This window comes from Enhydra lutris, unplaced genomic scaffold (assembly GCF_002288905.1).
Source record: "Enhydra lutris kenyoni isolate GAN:26980312 unplaced genomic scaffold, ASM228890v2 scaffoldscaffold4, whole genome shotgun sequence".
Taxonomy (NCBI): Eukaryota; Metazoa; Chordata; class Mammalia; order Carnivora; family Mustelidae; genus Enhydra; species Enhydra lutris.
The window spans coordinates 30,895,473-30,908,905 of record NW_019154088.1 but is presented as its reverse complement, the minus strand read 5'-3'; the positions used below and the strand labels follow the sequence as shown (position 1 = coordinate 30,908,905).

Sequence of the window (13,433 nt, the reverse complement as noted above, 5' to 3'; positions counted from 1 at the left end):
ATATCCAGTCGTATACATCAACATACATGAAAATTATCTTCAATCCAGACAAAATAAAGAACATAGGAAAAAAAAGAAGAAAGAAAGGAACCATCACTTGTCCCAAATACCTGGCTTCTACACTGACCTCAACTGCAAGTAAACAAGTAAACACCTATTGGTGTTAAGTAACCACCTATTCAAATTACACTATACATTTACTATACTACAATTAATGATTAAAGAAACTATTATAATTTAAAATTATGACTAATAGTTTTGGTAAAATAATATTAAAAGTTAAAATTTCAGATTTACTTTTGTATTTCTGAAGTGTATTCGAATAGCTTCAACTATAAATATTAATAGTATCTGCCATATGATATACAAAAAAAGCATTTATTAGATTCACTTTCATAATAAAATAATCCTGTGTTGAAGGAGCAACACAAAAAGTAGAAAACCACAAATAAATACAACTGATTTAAATCTATTATTTATGAGTTTATGACAACAGCAAAACTGAAACCGCTTTGTGTCATAGCTTCCCCATCTATAAAAAGGGGCTGTGTACCTATACAAATTTAAGAATGAAATCATTTTTGAAAATAAGTGCCTAGCAAACAAAGAAAGTGTAATAAGTAATGTATCAGTTTGATTCTTGGAATCAGTGAAGCTGTCAAAAGATTTTTTGTAAAAAATTACATGATCAGATTGCAACTTTAAAATATTTACCTGGCAGCAGTATATACAATAATTAGAAGTAAAAGAAATTAGGGGAGTCCCATCCAATCCTATTAACTCTTTTTCATTAGTGGAACTTCTAAAAAATATTAATCTGGTTAAACTGGGTACCTGCACCTAGCACCAGTTTCTTTACCTAAACTGCATAAAAAAATTTTGTATTTACTGATAAGAAAACAAAAGGGAATGAACTGGATAACAAAGTTATACACAGTGATAAAAAGGTAAAACAAAATTCACAAAAACAGCATGATTCTGTAACAATTGAGGAAAAAAATGGAAAACACACAAAGGAAAATGCAAAGCCTACCCTTCCTTCTTACTAGAAAAGCAGAAAACTGCAGACAGTACACTTTAAGATGTACATCAAAAGAAAACATACCTAGTGGTTACTCTGGGGAATTTTCATGTTAAACAGTATATACACTAGTACTACATGCAGCTCTTTATTAAACAAAAATCTGTTCTAAAACTAAGAGCAATTCAAAGAAAAGTAAGACTATTCCCTGCCTTCTAGTTTAAGAGACACAAATAGAAAGGTTAATAGTACAAAGTCACATGAACCTAAGTATTATAGAAAATTCTCAACTACAAACCTAATCCCTTGCCTTAACAGTCTCTTTATTCATTTCTCATATATGCTTATTCCAAACACATTAAAAGAAACATTCCTGCTCTCCTACAGCATATACCTCAGAATACTGAGAATACAGAATACTTTCTACTTTAAGCTACAGAGTGTAAGCAGAAATAAAAACACTCTCATCATAAAATGTATTTTAAAAGCTACAGGAAGAAAAGGGCCTTAAAATTAAATGGAGATGAGTGGAGCATGAAGTTACCACCCCTTTTGGGAGGCTTTTTATCTAATGAGAAATAAAATTATACAGAGGATAAATTTTAATATTGGGGTTTCAACACACATCCTAATAAATTTGATAGTGACAGGCTCTGAATCATGAATATTAAAGTTTAAATTAAAAATGAGGTAGCTTTGTGTGACATTTATGGTTTTCACACCAAATTCACAGTAAACTACCAATTAGACACTGAGGAACATCCATGTTCTTCCAGGAAGGCTACCTGCTGGTTATTTTGAAATCAGCTCCAGAGCTTATGTCATGAATCACTACAAAGTGATTTTCAAACGGTGGTGGAAAATTCTTTCACTTACAGGTGGTAAAAAATATTGGACAAATAGGTGCTCTCTCCCTCCAACTCAATCATCAAAAGCAGTACATGCTTTATCTGATTTACAGGTTTACTTAACTCAAAAGATCTTTTAAATGTTTTTCCAAAAGCTTTAATATTTAAAAAATGTTTTCAGAGTTTAAAAAAGTTTGAGAAACCAGAAGACTAGGAAAAAACTGTTATAACCCACCCTCAAAAACATTTTGCTATTTGTTTGGGAGAGTATGGTGTTACCACCTCATGAGAGAAAGATAGCATTCATGAATTTGGCTGTAACAGGTTATAAGGGCATTTAATTTCAGCCACCTGGATAGTTTACACATACATGAATTTTCTACTGGCCCTCAACATCCAGGTCAAAATTACTATCCATTAAGTAACAAAGGTAATTTTTCTTCTGCACTGATTAAAAAAAAGAATCCCCTGTTTTTTGTGTGTGCTCCTAGTAATAAACTAATGGCTGATATCTATATGCAGGCTATTCAATTTAATCTGAAAATTCCTTTCAAATGTTTAATGATAATATTTGATTATGTTGATCCATACAACTTCCCGTTTTTTGATGTGACTTTACTTTCATGTAACTTGTTCTCATTTTCTCGTATCTTTACCCTTGAAGAAACCATGACAAAAGTAGCAATCATCGACTCAAAGCTATCCAGTTAAAAAGAGTCTCTGGATGACCAATCTTTATTCTCTTAGGCAAAGTACTGCTTTTCAGCAGTTTGCAATGCATTTTTTTTTTTTTAAGATTTATTTATTTGAGAGTAAGAGAGAAGGGAGGGGTGTCAACTCCCACTAAGCAGAGAGCCTGATGTGGGGCTCGATCCCAGGACCTGAGCCAAAGGCTGGTCTCAACCAGCTGAGCCACCCAGGTGCCCCAGCAATGCAGTTTCTTTCTCATTCTATCTTTAAGTTCATTTTACAACCGTTTCAAGGAAATGTTTAGATTAAGTACCTTCCCAGAAATTAACAACAATGTATAATTTGAGTAGAACTACAGCTGATGAGAGAGATGGAGGGGTACACCAACTATCTGCCTGATATTGTTGAGTGGTCCCTAAAACTGTCTTAAAAATGAAGCCATCTATACGACGGAATTTTCTAAGATACGTGACAGCCATTCAAACACAACATACTACTTCTAGTGGAGTTTTAATAACATGAAGTGCTTTCTGCAAGAAAAATTTTTAAGTCCTACAGGGAACCTAGGAAAAATCAATTCTTAGTGATTCTGGACTTAAACCAAAATTTGTTTTGTACCTTCTCACAAAGTTTGCGTTCATAAATATAAGGTGGAATTCTAAAATTATTTTATACTTTTAAATTATTATACTTTGTTAGGAAATTCCCTTTGGTCCTATCTTCAAAATATATTGAGAATTTATTACTTCTCATTACATTTATTGCTCTATTTTTGACCCCGTCCACCAACCTATCTGGCCCCAGATTAGTCCAAAGACTAGTTTCCCTGCTTCCATTCCTGCTCCTCTTCCCATCTATTACTACCAGAGCAGCCAGAGTTTCTTTTAAAACATTAAGTCAGAGTTTCCCACTCTTAGGCCCAAAACCCTCCAGGGGCTCCTAAAAGTCAAACTCAAATCCTTTCTGTGGGATACTATAATATCTACCTTCTCCAACCCTGGCTTGCTCTCTGACCTACTCTCATATATTCTCCCATTCTTATTCTGCTCCAGTCACATGGAGGAACACTGTTCCTCAGCACGTCTGCTTTTACACTTGCTTTTCCCGATAACCCCCCAAATCCTCCTTGCCTCTTAACTCCTAAGTTACTATACAACTTATTTATTACTTGTCATTAACTCTATCCCTCTCCCCACCCCAGACCATACTTAATAAAGATCCACAAAGGCTTCAAATCTTTATTTCATCAATGTATTCCAAAAGCCTCCAACAGTGCTTCCTATGTATTAGCTACTCAATAAATTCATGAATCTTAATAAATGTTCAAATCACAATGTTGTTAACTCTTTGGCCAAAAAAAAAAAAAAAAAAAAAAAAAAAGAGGAAATCACACGATGTTTACTAAATAAGCTCTGTAACATATTAATCTAAAAGTTTTCTAAAGCTATTAATGGAAGGGATCACGGGTGACTTAGTCAGCAGATCGGACAGGTTGCAGCTCAGGTAGTGATTTCAGTTTAGTGAGATCTAGCCCCCAGTCAGGCTCTGTGCTCAGCACGGAAGTATGCTTAAGATTCTCTCACTCCCTCTTCTTCTGCCTCTGTCCCTCTTCCTTCCCCCCACCACGCCATTGTCGCTAAAATAAATCAGTAGATAAATAGATAGATAGCTTTAATGGAGGAAGTGCACATGGATTTCAAGGTCATCAAAAGTCAAAAATTAAGCCACCAAAATGAAGACTATGATCTATAGTATCTTCAGTCAGAATAACCATCTAGTTTTTTAAAAATATTTTTTAGAATCACAATTATAAGAAATTACACGTTCCATCTTCTTTAGGTCAAATAAAATATCCCTTATATAAACAAATATTTGAGAAAAGACACTTCCAAGCCCTAAGACTATCATGTATCTTACAATGTCAGGCAATCTAGACTAGCTTAATAAAAGTAGCAACTGAATTACTAAAGATGAATATGGCACAATACTGATATAGTACTACTTTTCTTAACACTGCTCATTCTCAGTAACAAATTTATCAATGCCATGAAAAATCACAAGGGGAAAGCCATTTTAACATACATGATAACTAAAAACAATGTAATACCTATAGAAAAGTCAGTTATATTCCATAATAATGTGTTTGACCAAGTTTTCTACCACATAAGCACATAATCTTAAGGCTGAGTGGAATGCTAAAGACATCATTCATATGAACTGCTCTTTACACAAAACTATAACCAAGTTAATGAAATGAAAATCTATTAAAAATTTCAACAACTTACATAGCAACTAAATAACCTGGAAGCATATCTTGGTAGGATTCAGAATTAAACTATATTAGGATGGAAATTTTATTGTTTTTTTTTGGTTGTAGTTGTTATATTTTTACTTTTAACCATATTCCCAACACCCTAAACAGCACCTGACACACAGTAGGTACTCATATATTTGATGACTACATGGGTCAATCTGCAGACTCAGATCCTAAACCACTAAGCAATCCTGAAGTCGTATTTATGGTCAAAATTAACAAAAATTACAAGCATGTTATGGGCCCACACACTATTAGTATAGCAATATATTCTAAAATAAAAAGTCTCTAGTTTTTTTCAAGACCAACAGTCCGCTTGTTAAGACTGATTAGGTAACCCTGAGGGCTCACTGGAAATACTTCCAGGAAGGTCCAAGTAGGCAGTACTTTGGGAGCACTTACTCAACAAACACAATTCTGCTTTTATTCATTTTTATCTTTTGATATTTCAAGTACTTCTTGTTTGAAAAAAAAGTTTCACTTCATTAAATATTTGAAAACCAATGACCTAAACTATTTCCAAACAGATTAACTACCCTATTATTTTATCAACAGTTTCCTCTAACAAGATGTTATGTCCAATGCCTTGGTATGAAGTTATTCTAAACTGTTTCTAGACCATATCCTCACTCTGTGGTGAAAACAGAAGAAACAAAGGTCATTTCATTTATAGCAACCTATGTGAACAATCCAGTAAGTATTTACTGTGCCTATCTCAGCTTTATGTCAGAGGTTTCGAGGGTACAAAGGTATAGTATAGGGACGTCCACTAAGCTAGTGCTATGAATATTCACCTCCCTTCCAGATTCTGAGGTATTCTCAATGGAGAACAGAAAAGTGAGGGAAAGGTCATGATTTTGACATACAAGATTATAATGCTATACAAGGGAAAATCATTATTTTCACTATACAAAATACGTTAGGTAAGTCTTAACAATTTTCTTACTGATGGGAACACTAAAGTTAAATAAGAATCTCAGGAAGACATATAGACTAAAAAGAAGGTATAGATATGCAGGGGGGAAAAAGGCTCAAAACCACTTTCCCCACAATTTTAAAAGAAACTTTATGGTACCATAGCTGAGAAGACAAAGGTGATGTGCTATACCATGGAACTGATAAATGCAACAGGAATTACAAAACATGAAAGATCAGTGTAAGCTGGGACAGATGAAGTTTGGAAAACTGGCCAGACAGTATATATTTTAGGCTTTACATACCACACAGTGTCTGTCAGTAACAATTCAACTCTGCTGTCACAGCACAAAAACAGCCATAAACAATACTTAAATGAATGACCATGGTTGTGTCTATGAACACAAATTTGAATTTTCATATCATTTTAATGAACCACAAAACATTATTCTTTCAATTGTATCCTCAACCATTTCAAAATGTAAAAAGCCATTATATAGAAACAGTTCAGAAGGCCAATCTGATCCAAGGGCCATAACTGCAGACCCCTGGAATAGATTAAGTTACAGTGAGGAGAAAGGATTTGAACCAACTTTGAAAAATAAACTGGATGTGGGGCACCTGGGTGGTTCAGTGGGTTAAACATCTGCCTTCAGCTCAGGTCATGATCTCAGGGTCCTGGGATAGCCTGCTTCCCCCTCTCTCTGCTTGCTGCTCTGCCTTCTTGTGATTGCTCGCTCTCTGTCAAATAAATAAATAAATCTTAAAAAGAAAGAAAGAAGGATAAATAAACTGGATTTGAATTTTAGAAAGAAGTCATTCCCGGTGTGTGACTAGGGTGGAGTGGCTGAGCACAGCTGCCATGGTGAAAAGCAAACTTATTTCTTATTTTGTTTCTGAAGATATAAAGTATGACTATAGAAGGTCTTCAAGGACAAGCAGGAGTTAGACCTTATAATAAGCAATAAGAAATCATTATAAGCTAGAAATGGAATACAAAATTAATTTGCTGAGGCACAAAGCCCAAAAGATGGACAAATCCTGGAGGCTTGAAAGTACCTCAACTACCAAAGAATTCGAAAGAACAATCCAAGAAAAAGAATTTGATGACTGGCTGCTAATTATAAGAAATAAAGACAAATGAGTCAGTGTTTCTTAACAAAAAACTGATCAGTTTCAGCAACAGATGGTGGTATCACTTGAGTTTCAGATGACAGTGTTTCTAAAGAAAAGTGAAAATACAGAAATGAAATAAGGCAACATTAGAATTAGTAACATAAATCTCAAGATCATAAACGTAAGAAAAATCATTTAAGAGAGGATTTAATTCAATACTCTTATAAGAAACACCTACTTACTTAGTTAATAAAGAAATCTGGACCTTTCAATCCTCCAGATCATAGAAATGTTAGTTTTCCACTAGTTCTCTAAACAGTCAACCAAAATAAAAATATAAGTAAATAAAAAGAGTTAATATTTGGTTCTGAAAAGATAAGTATAGAAAGAAACAAATTTTTGGACCAGGAAGAATACATCATCAACAGGAAGAAAATGAACAAACTATAAAAGAACCAACGTACAAGTTTTTGCAAGGTTCCTAGTAATGCCAAACACTGCAAAGATAAAGAGTAACACAAAAACTGTTTATTTCCCCAACACTCCTATTAACCTTGTGTTAAAAATACTTTTCCCTAAATATTTCACTCAAAAGGTACAAACAGATGCTTTTAAATTTTTACTTTATATTTTCCCCTCATCAGCCAATCTATCTTCACTTCCCTGTGCTTTTGGTCCAGTGTCCTTAACTTACTTGTCTTTTTTCTTACTCATCCCCATCTTCCCCAAATTCTAAATCTTATTTCCTTTATCTAAATTCCTTTACAACGATTTTAAAAATCATTATGCCCTGCCTTCTATATGGCTCTTCTACTCTATCTTGAACTGGCATCTAACCATTCCTAAACTGTCAAGCTCTCTCCCCACCAAAGCTCTAAGCTCTTCTAAGAGAGTAGTATCTTATACTTCTTTGTATTATTCACAACGCCCTAGCTGCTCAATAAAATAATGTGCAGGAACAAAACAGGCTAAACCTAGTATGAAGGTAGAAAAATGAAAATTCACTTTTACCACTAACTCTTCATGATGAAAAAAGCTTGAGAATCTAACCAAATGATACACACAGGTCATATTTTAAACCTAAAATTATGAAGTTATATAACTCTTATTCCCAAGTAATAGTTCTAAGGAGTCAAATAGAAAAGACATGACCAAATATTAACAATCTATTTTTACTGCAAATCTAAGGTATTGTGGAGTGTTAACCTCCAAAAAAGACCAACCTTGTTTACCATCCCTCTTATATTCAAACTCCTATTTGCAGTTAATACATCCAAATTCAAATGATTATTCTGTAAATAATTCCCTAAGAGCATCTTAAATAGTTCTCTTTTCTGCATTTCTTAGTACTTGTATGTACTTATTTACTCCTTTTTTAAAAAAAAATTTTTTTAAAGATTTTATTTATTTACCCGACAGACAGAGATCACAAGTAGGCAGAGAAGCAAGGGGGGAGGGCGCGTGGGGGTAGAAGCAGGCTCCCTGTGGAGCAGAGAGCCCAATGCGGGGGCAATCCTAGGACCCTGAGATCATGACTCCAGCCGAAAGCAGAGGCTTAACCCACTGAGCCACCCAGGCGCCCCCATATTTACTCCTTTATAGTTACCTCTTCAACTAAAGCTCAAGCTACACAATCTCTAATTTATCTTGGTATCCCCAAGGCCAGGCACACAGTAAATGCTAAATAAAGGTAATATGAATTAATGAATTAAAAACCACAGGCTTTAAGTTTCCTTTACATGCAGATTTCTTTCTACAAAGAAATTCTTAGATTTAAGTACAATACATTTAACAAACAAAAATAGTAGCTGCTGGGTTGTCAGAGGAAATCTCAAGCCATCCAGGAAAAATCCATAACGGGTTCAAGTAACAGAGTTTTAAAACCAATTAAGTTAAAGTTCATACTTAAAATCCCTAACACTGAACTATTTTTTAAAATTTCTAATACAGTTTTTCCTGGTTTGAGAAAATGATTAACTAAAGCCTTCATTTAAACAAATAAGGAGCTTGATTACTCAAGTCACCAAATGATGGATCACTTTATCAAGGTTTCTTCACCATTCGTTATAGAAAACCAAGCTCCCCTGGTGTACTTTAAATGTATTTTATAAACATTTTTTAGGAACACAGATATTACTAAAACAGAACACCATACAACACTTCTTGATGTGCAAAGAAAAAAATCATGGGTCTTACAGGTCTAGAATGAGTTTGTAAAATAATTTGTATAGAAACTGTAGTTTGAAACCTACTCTGCAGCCACCAGAAAGTTTTATTATGCCATTTCATACTAAAAGGCAAAATTTACCTTAGGGCCTGCTAATGTTGAAAATACTTTAGTAGAATTCTGAGACAAAACTTTTCCTTCAGTATTAAAAAACTGAGTTACAAAACCGTTTTCTAAGCTGTATCACAACTTCAATTCCAAAAAAGGAATGCAGATATGATATTTTATTTCTTTAAAAAAAAAGACTTAACTTTCAAAGTCAAAATAATTTTCTCCAAAAGAGTAAGTGTACTAAATCTGCTTTTCAAACAGAAAAAAGTGTATGTGTGTGGAGGGATTTCAAAGCATTTTGGAGATGTGACAGAATTTAAAATATGAATTTTGCAATACATTTTAAAAATGCTACAGTAATTTAAATGGGGTGGGTGCTTAAAAATGAAAGAGATACCAGATTTCTGTGACAAATCTTTCTTATAGCAAAGTGTAACCCACCCATTCCCCAAAGCTTTTATAACGAACATATACAAAGAATGGTTAAATAACAACACATGCTGAGGAGGGTTAAAAAAAATGTAGCCTGCATAGGACAACCAAATCAATTGTTATCTAGTCATCTGTGTCCTCTTGACTAAAGTCTGCTTTAAGTCAATCAGATCGATAGCGCAATAGCACCATTCTTGAGAGTTAAATACACAGCTATACCCAGCTTTTCAATCATGTATGTTTGTTCATAAAGTGCTCTAAGGGCTATGAAAGTTTTTGGTGATCAACACTTAACACATCTCCTCTGCTCTACTACAGATATAGGAAATGGGAGTCAATCTGAAAGGATAGATGAAAAGGCCAAAAGTGAGAAAGAATTTAAAATGGAAACTGTCGGGGCGCCTGGGTGGCTCAGTGGGTTAAAGCCTCTTCCTTCAGCTCAGGTCATGGTCTCAGGGTCCTGGGATGGAGCCCCTCGTCCTCTCTGCTTCGCGGGGAGCCTGCTTCCTCCTCTCTCTCTCTCTGCCTGCCTCTCTACCTACTTGTGATCCCTCTCTCTGTCAAATAAATAAATAAAATCTTTAAAAAAAAAAAATGGAAACTGCTAACTTTCCAGTAGATTACCTATATAGTATGTATATCTAAAACTATTCATTAAGAATAGTTTTATCAAGGGGCGCCTGGGTGGCTCAGTGGGTTAATAAGCCTCTGCCTTCCGCTCAGGTCATGGTCTCGGGGTCCTGGAATCGAGCCCCGCATCGGCCTCTCTGCTCGGCAGAGAGCCTGCTTACCCTCTGTCTCTTCCTGCCTCTCTGCCTACTTGTGATCTCTCTGTCAAACAAATTAAAACAAACAAACAAAAAAAAAACATTAAAAAAAAGAACAGTTTTATCATATTGAAGTCAAATAAACTGGAATTGACAATAAAACATTTCCAAAACACATTTTACTAACATATCTTAGTATTTTTCCAAGTAGTTGTATCTGGATCAAATTTTTGCTAAAAGAAACATTTTACGAGATTTTGAGAAATATTTCCTGAAGTGAATGCAAATAACTCCCCCGCTCCCATATACTTTGAAACTGGGTACTGGTTTTGGATGTTCAAAGTGAAGACCGCAAACCCTTCCCTCCACATGCCCCGCCAACACCTGTAGAAGGCAGCAATGGCAAAGATCAGTAAATAAAACAACGTACTACACCGTTTTACACTTGACTCTTAAAAAAAAAAAAAATAGGTAGTTTCTTAACTATAACAAAGGAAAAAGAGCAAATTTTCGTTAGGAACTTAAACTTAAAAATGGGTGTACACACAATCTGTATGCCTATTTTGGTCTAGGTCTAAAACACTTAAAACTCCCATTTATTAAGCATGAGCCAAAACTGGATTTCTATCATATGGCATAAGTATAAGCGTCTCCCTACAACTTTCCCGGAATTTTACCAAACATCCTAATAGTTTGCCTTTACTTCCAAGCACCTTTCGGCGCCAGCTACACCCACAGTCTCCACCTCACTTGCATTTCTAATAACGCTGAAGAGGGAGGGTGTGAGGGAGTGAGTATTTATGTGTGGATAAGTGCGCGCGCGCTCCCGCGCGATTCCCCACCCCCACCCCGATACTTTTCTTTAGTGGAAACAGAGGGAGAATCTAGAGGTTATTCTCGCAAAAACTCAGTATCAAAGCCTTAACCCAGCCGCAGTCAACTGGTAAGCCTCCGCGTTTTCGTTGCGCAGTGCAACTTCTCACACCCTACCCCGAGCTTTCGCAGCAGATGGGAAATTGGTGAAGAGAACCCAAGGAGAAGTGGGGGAGATCGGGAAAAAGTGAAAGGGCCGATCCCCTTGAAAGGCGCTTAAGTTTGCAACCAAGATTATGCTTCCGCGAATATGCGCCCACTCCCTCTCCCCTTCCAGGTGGAACTCGTTAACAGCAGCAACCCAGCCAACAGACACCGCCACCTTCCCTCCCCTCGTACGATCGGAGAGCAGGGCAAGTGAGGGCGGTGGGCGAGAGCGGACGCCTGGCGGGGCCGGCGCAATCCTCGGCCACCACCAGGCCTCCACCGACCCCGGCCGCGTCACCTGTGGAGAAAGCGCCCCCTCCCCGGGCCTCTCTGCCCTTCACGCCGACCGTACCCCCCGCCCCCCGTGGCAGCCGCTCCCCGCTCGGCCTGCGAGGACAGAGCTCGGCGCCTGGCTCCCTTCCGTGCCTGCGGGGCCCCAGCGCCTTGAACTGGTTACAACCGGCGGCGGCTACCAAGCGGGGCAGCCGGTGGCGGGAGGGTCCCGGTCGGGGAGGGGGAGAGCGGACAGGCCCAGAAGAGCGGGGATCGCAAGGTCCTACCTAACAACGTCGTTCTCCTCCGTCTCCTCCTCAACGGCAGCGGCCCCGGCGGTGGCGGTGGCGGCGGCAGCGACATTCCTGGGGAGCGCTCCCGCCGCCGCCGCCTCCTCCTCCTCCACTCTCTGCTCGCCTCTCTTCCCCGGCGCGCTCACCAAGCGCCGCGTCCCTTCAGCCACCTCCCCCCGCCCTCCCCAACACACACACGCCCCGAAACCTTAAGCCCTACAGCTCCCGCAGTCGGGTAACCCACCCTCCCACCCTCCCTCCCGCCACCAGCGGCGGCCCCGTCCCTCCCCCCTTCCCCTGTGCCCGCCGCCGCGCCGGGCTCAGTAATGGCGGCCACTCAGGCTCCCTCGCGCTGACGGATCTCTCTCCCTCTCTCCCGAACTTTACCTCAGCATCTCTCCCGGCGCGCACCGCCGGAACGCACGCGCGCGCGCGCAGCCACACACCCGGCCGGGGGCGGAGCGGCGGCGCAGCCTCGACGGGGCGCGCGCGAGCGCGCGCACGCGCACCCGCACCTCCCTCCCCACAATTCCCCGCCCCCGCCGCCCTCACCTCGCGGCGCCTCCCGCGCCGCGCGCCCGACTGGGCCCGCCCCTGCCCTCGTCTCCGGGGAGCCTGGGAAGGCGCGAGCGCTCGGGCCGGAGGGAGGGGAGCAAGCGCGGAGCCGCGTCCTCGCTCGCGTCCGGGTTCCCCCATTGGCTTTTCCCCTCCCCCTTCTTCCTCCGCCTCTCCCACCCATTGGTTCCCTCTCCTACTCTATTCCTTCTCACCTTTTCCCTTTTACCCATTGGCGTGGGTATTTTTCCTCAGCTTTCCCCTTTCTCCGTATTCTCCTTCTCAGTCCCATCCTCCACGCTTTAGAAGCTGCAGACCATGCAACCCTGAGCGCGGTCGTCTCCGAACCTTCCCTGCTTTCTCCCTTTCCTTCTGTTCCGGTTTCTGGCTGAAACTGAGAGCAAACCACAATACTGCAAAGGAACTTGATATTGTGTTAGCCGTTGCAAAACATCGTACAGGCACCGAAAGATTCTCGATAAATTCCCCCTACGGTCTCAGAGCATTAAAGAATTCAAGGGAGAAAAATATGCGCCCTAGCTTGTTCGCGGGGACATGCTCTCATGTCTACTCCTACGTGTGCAGCCAGTTTTCTGCCTGGGGATCGCTAGCCAACTACAGACATCACCCGCCCCGGACCTGGTGCCATGCTCACCCAGAAGGCAAAACTCCATACGAGCTAGAATCCCTTTATACGCCCACACCACACGGACTCAGGCCCATGGTTTATTCTGTTCTTATGGAAGTTAAGCGAGATACCAAGATTTAGGGGTTTAGGGTGGCCTCAAAGACCCCGGTTCACACCACTACCAGCCCAACCTTAGGAACCAGGCTTTTATTATCCTACCTTAAGTATATTCAGTGTTTTTTGAGACATGGAAATTTTACAAGTTTGGGGGTACACTGGGTTT

General features: G+C 39.4%; 1 protein-coding gene across 2 annotated transcripts in view; it reads right to left on the bottom strand.

Annotated features, from left to right (window-relative positions):
- The window catches only part of LOC111140361 (Rho GTPase activating protein 5), a 71,917-nt gene extending 59,848 nt beyond the window's left edge, over positions 1-12,069 (bottom strand). The window contains exon 1 of one of the 2 annotated variants that reach the window (XM_022492642.1): positions 11,962-12,069. The gene's annotated coding sequence lies outside the window, so the exon portion shown is untranslated. The remainder of the gene's footprint in view (positions 1-11,961) is intronic. The other variant, XM_022492638.1, reaches the window with a different exon arrangement.
- Between the last annotated feature and the right edge of the window lie 1,364 nt (positions 12,070-13,433).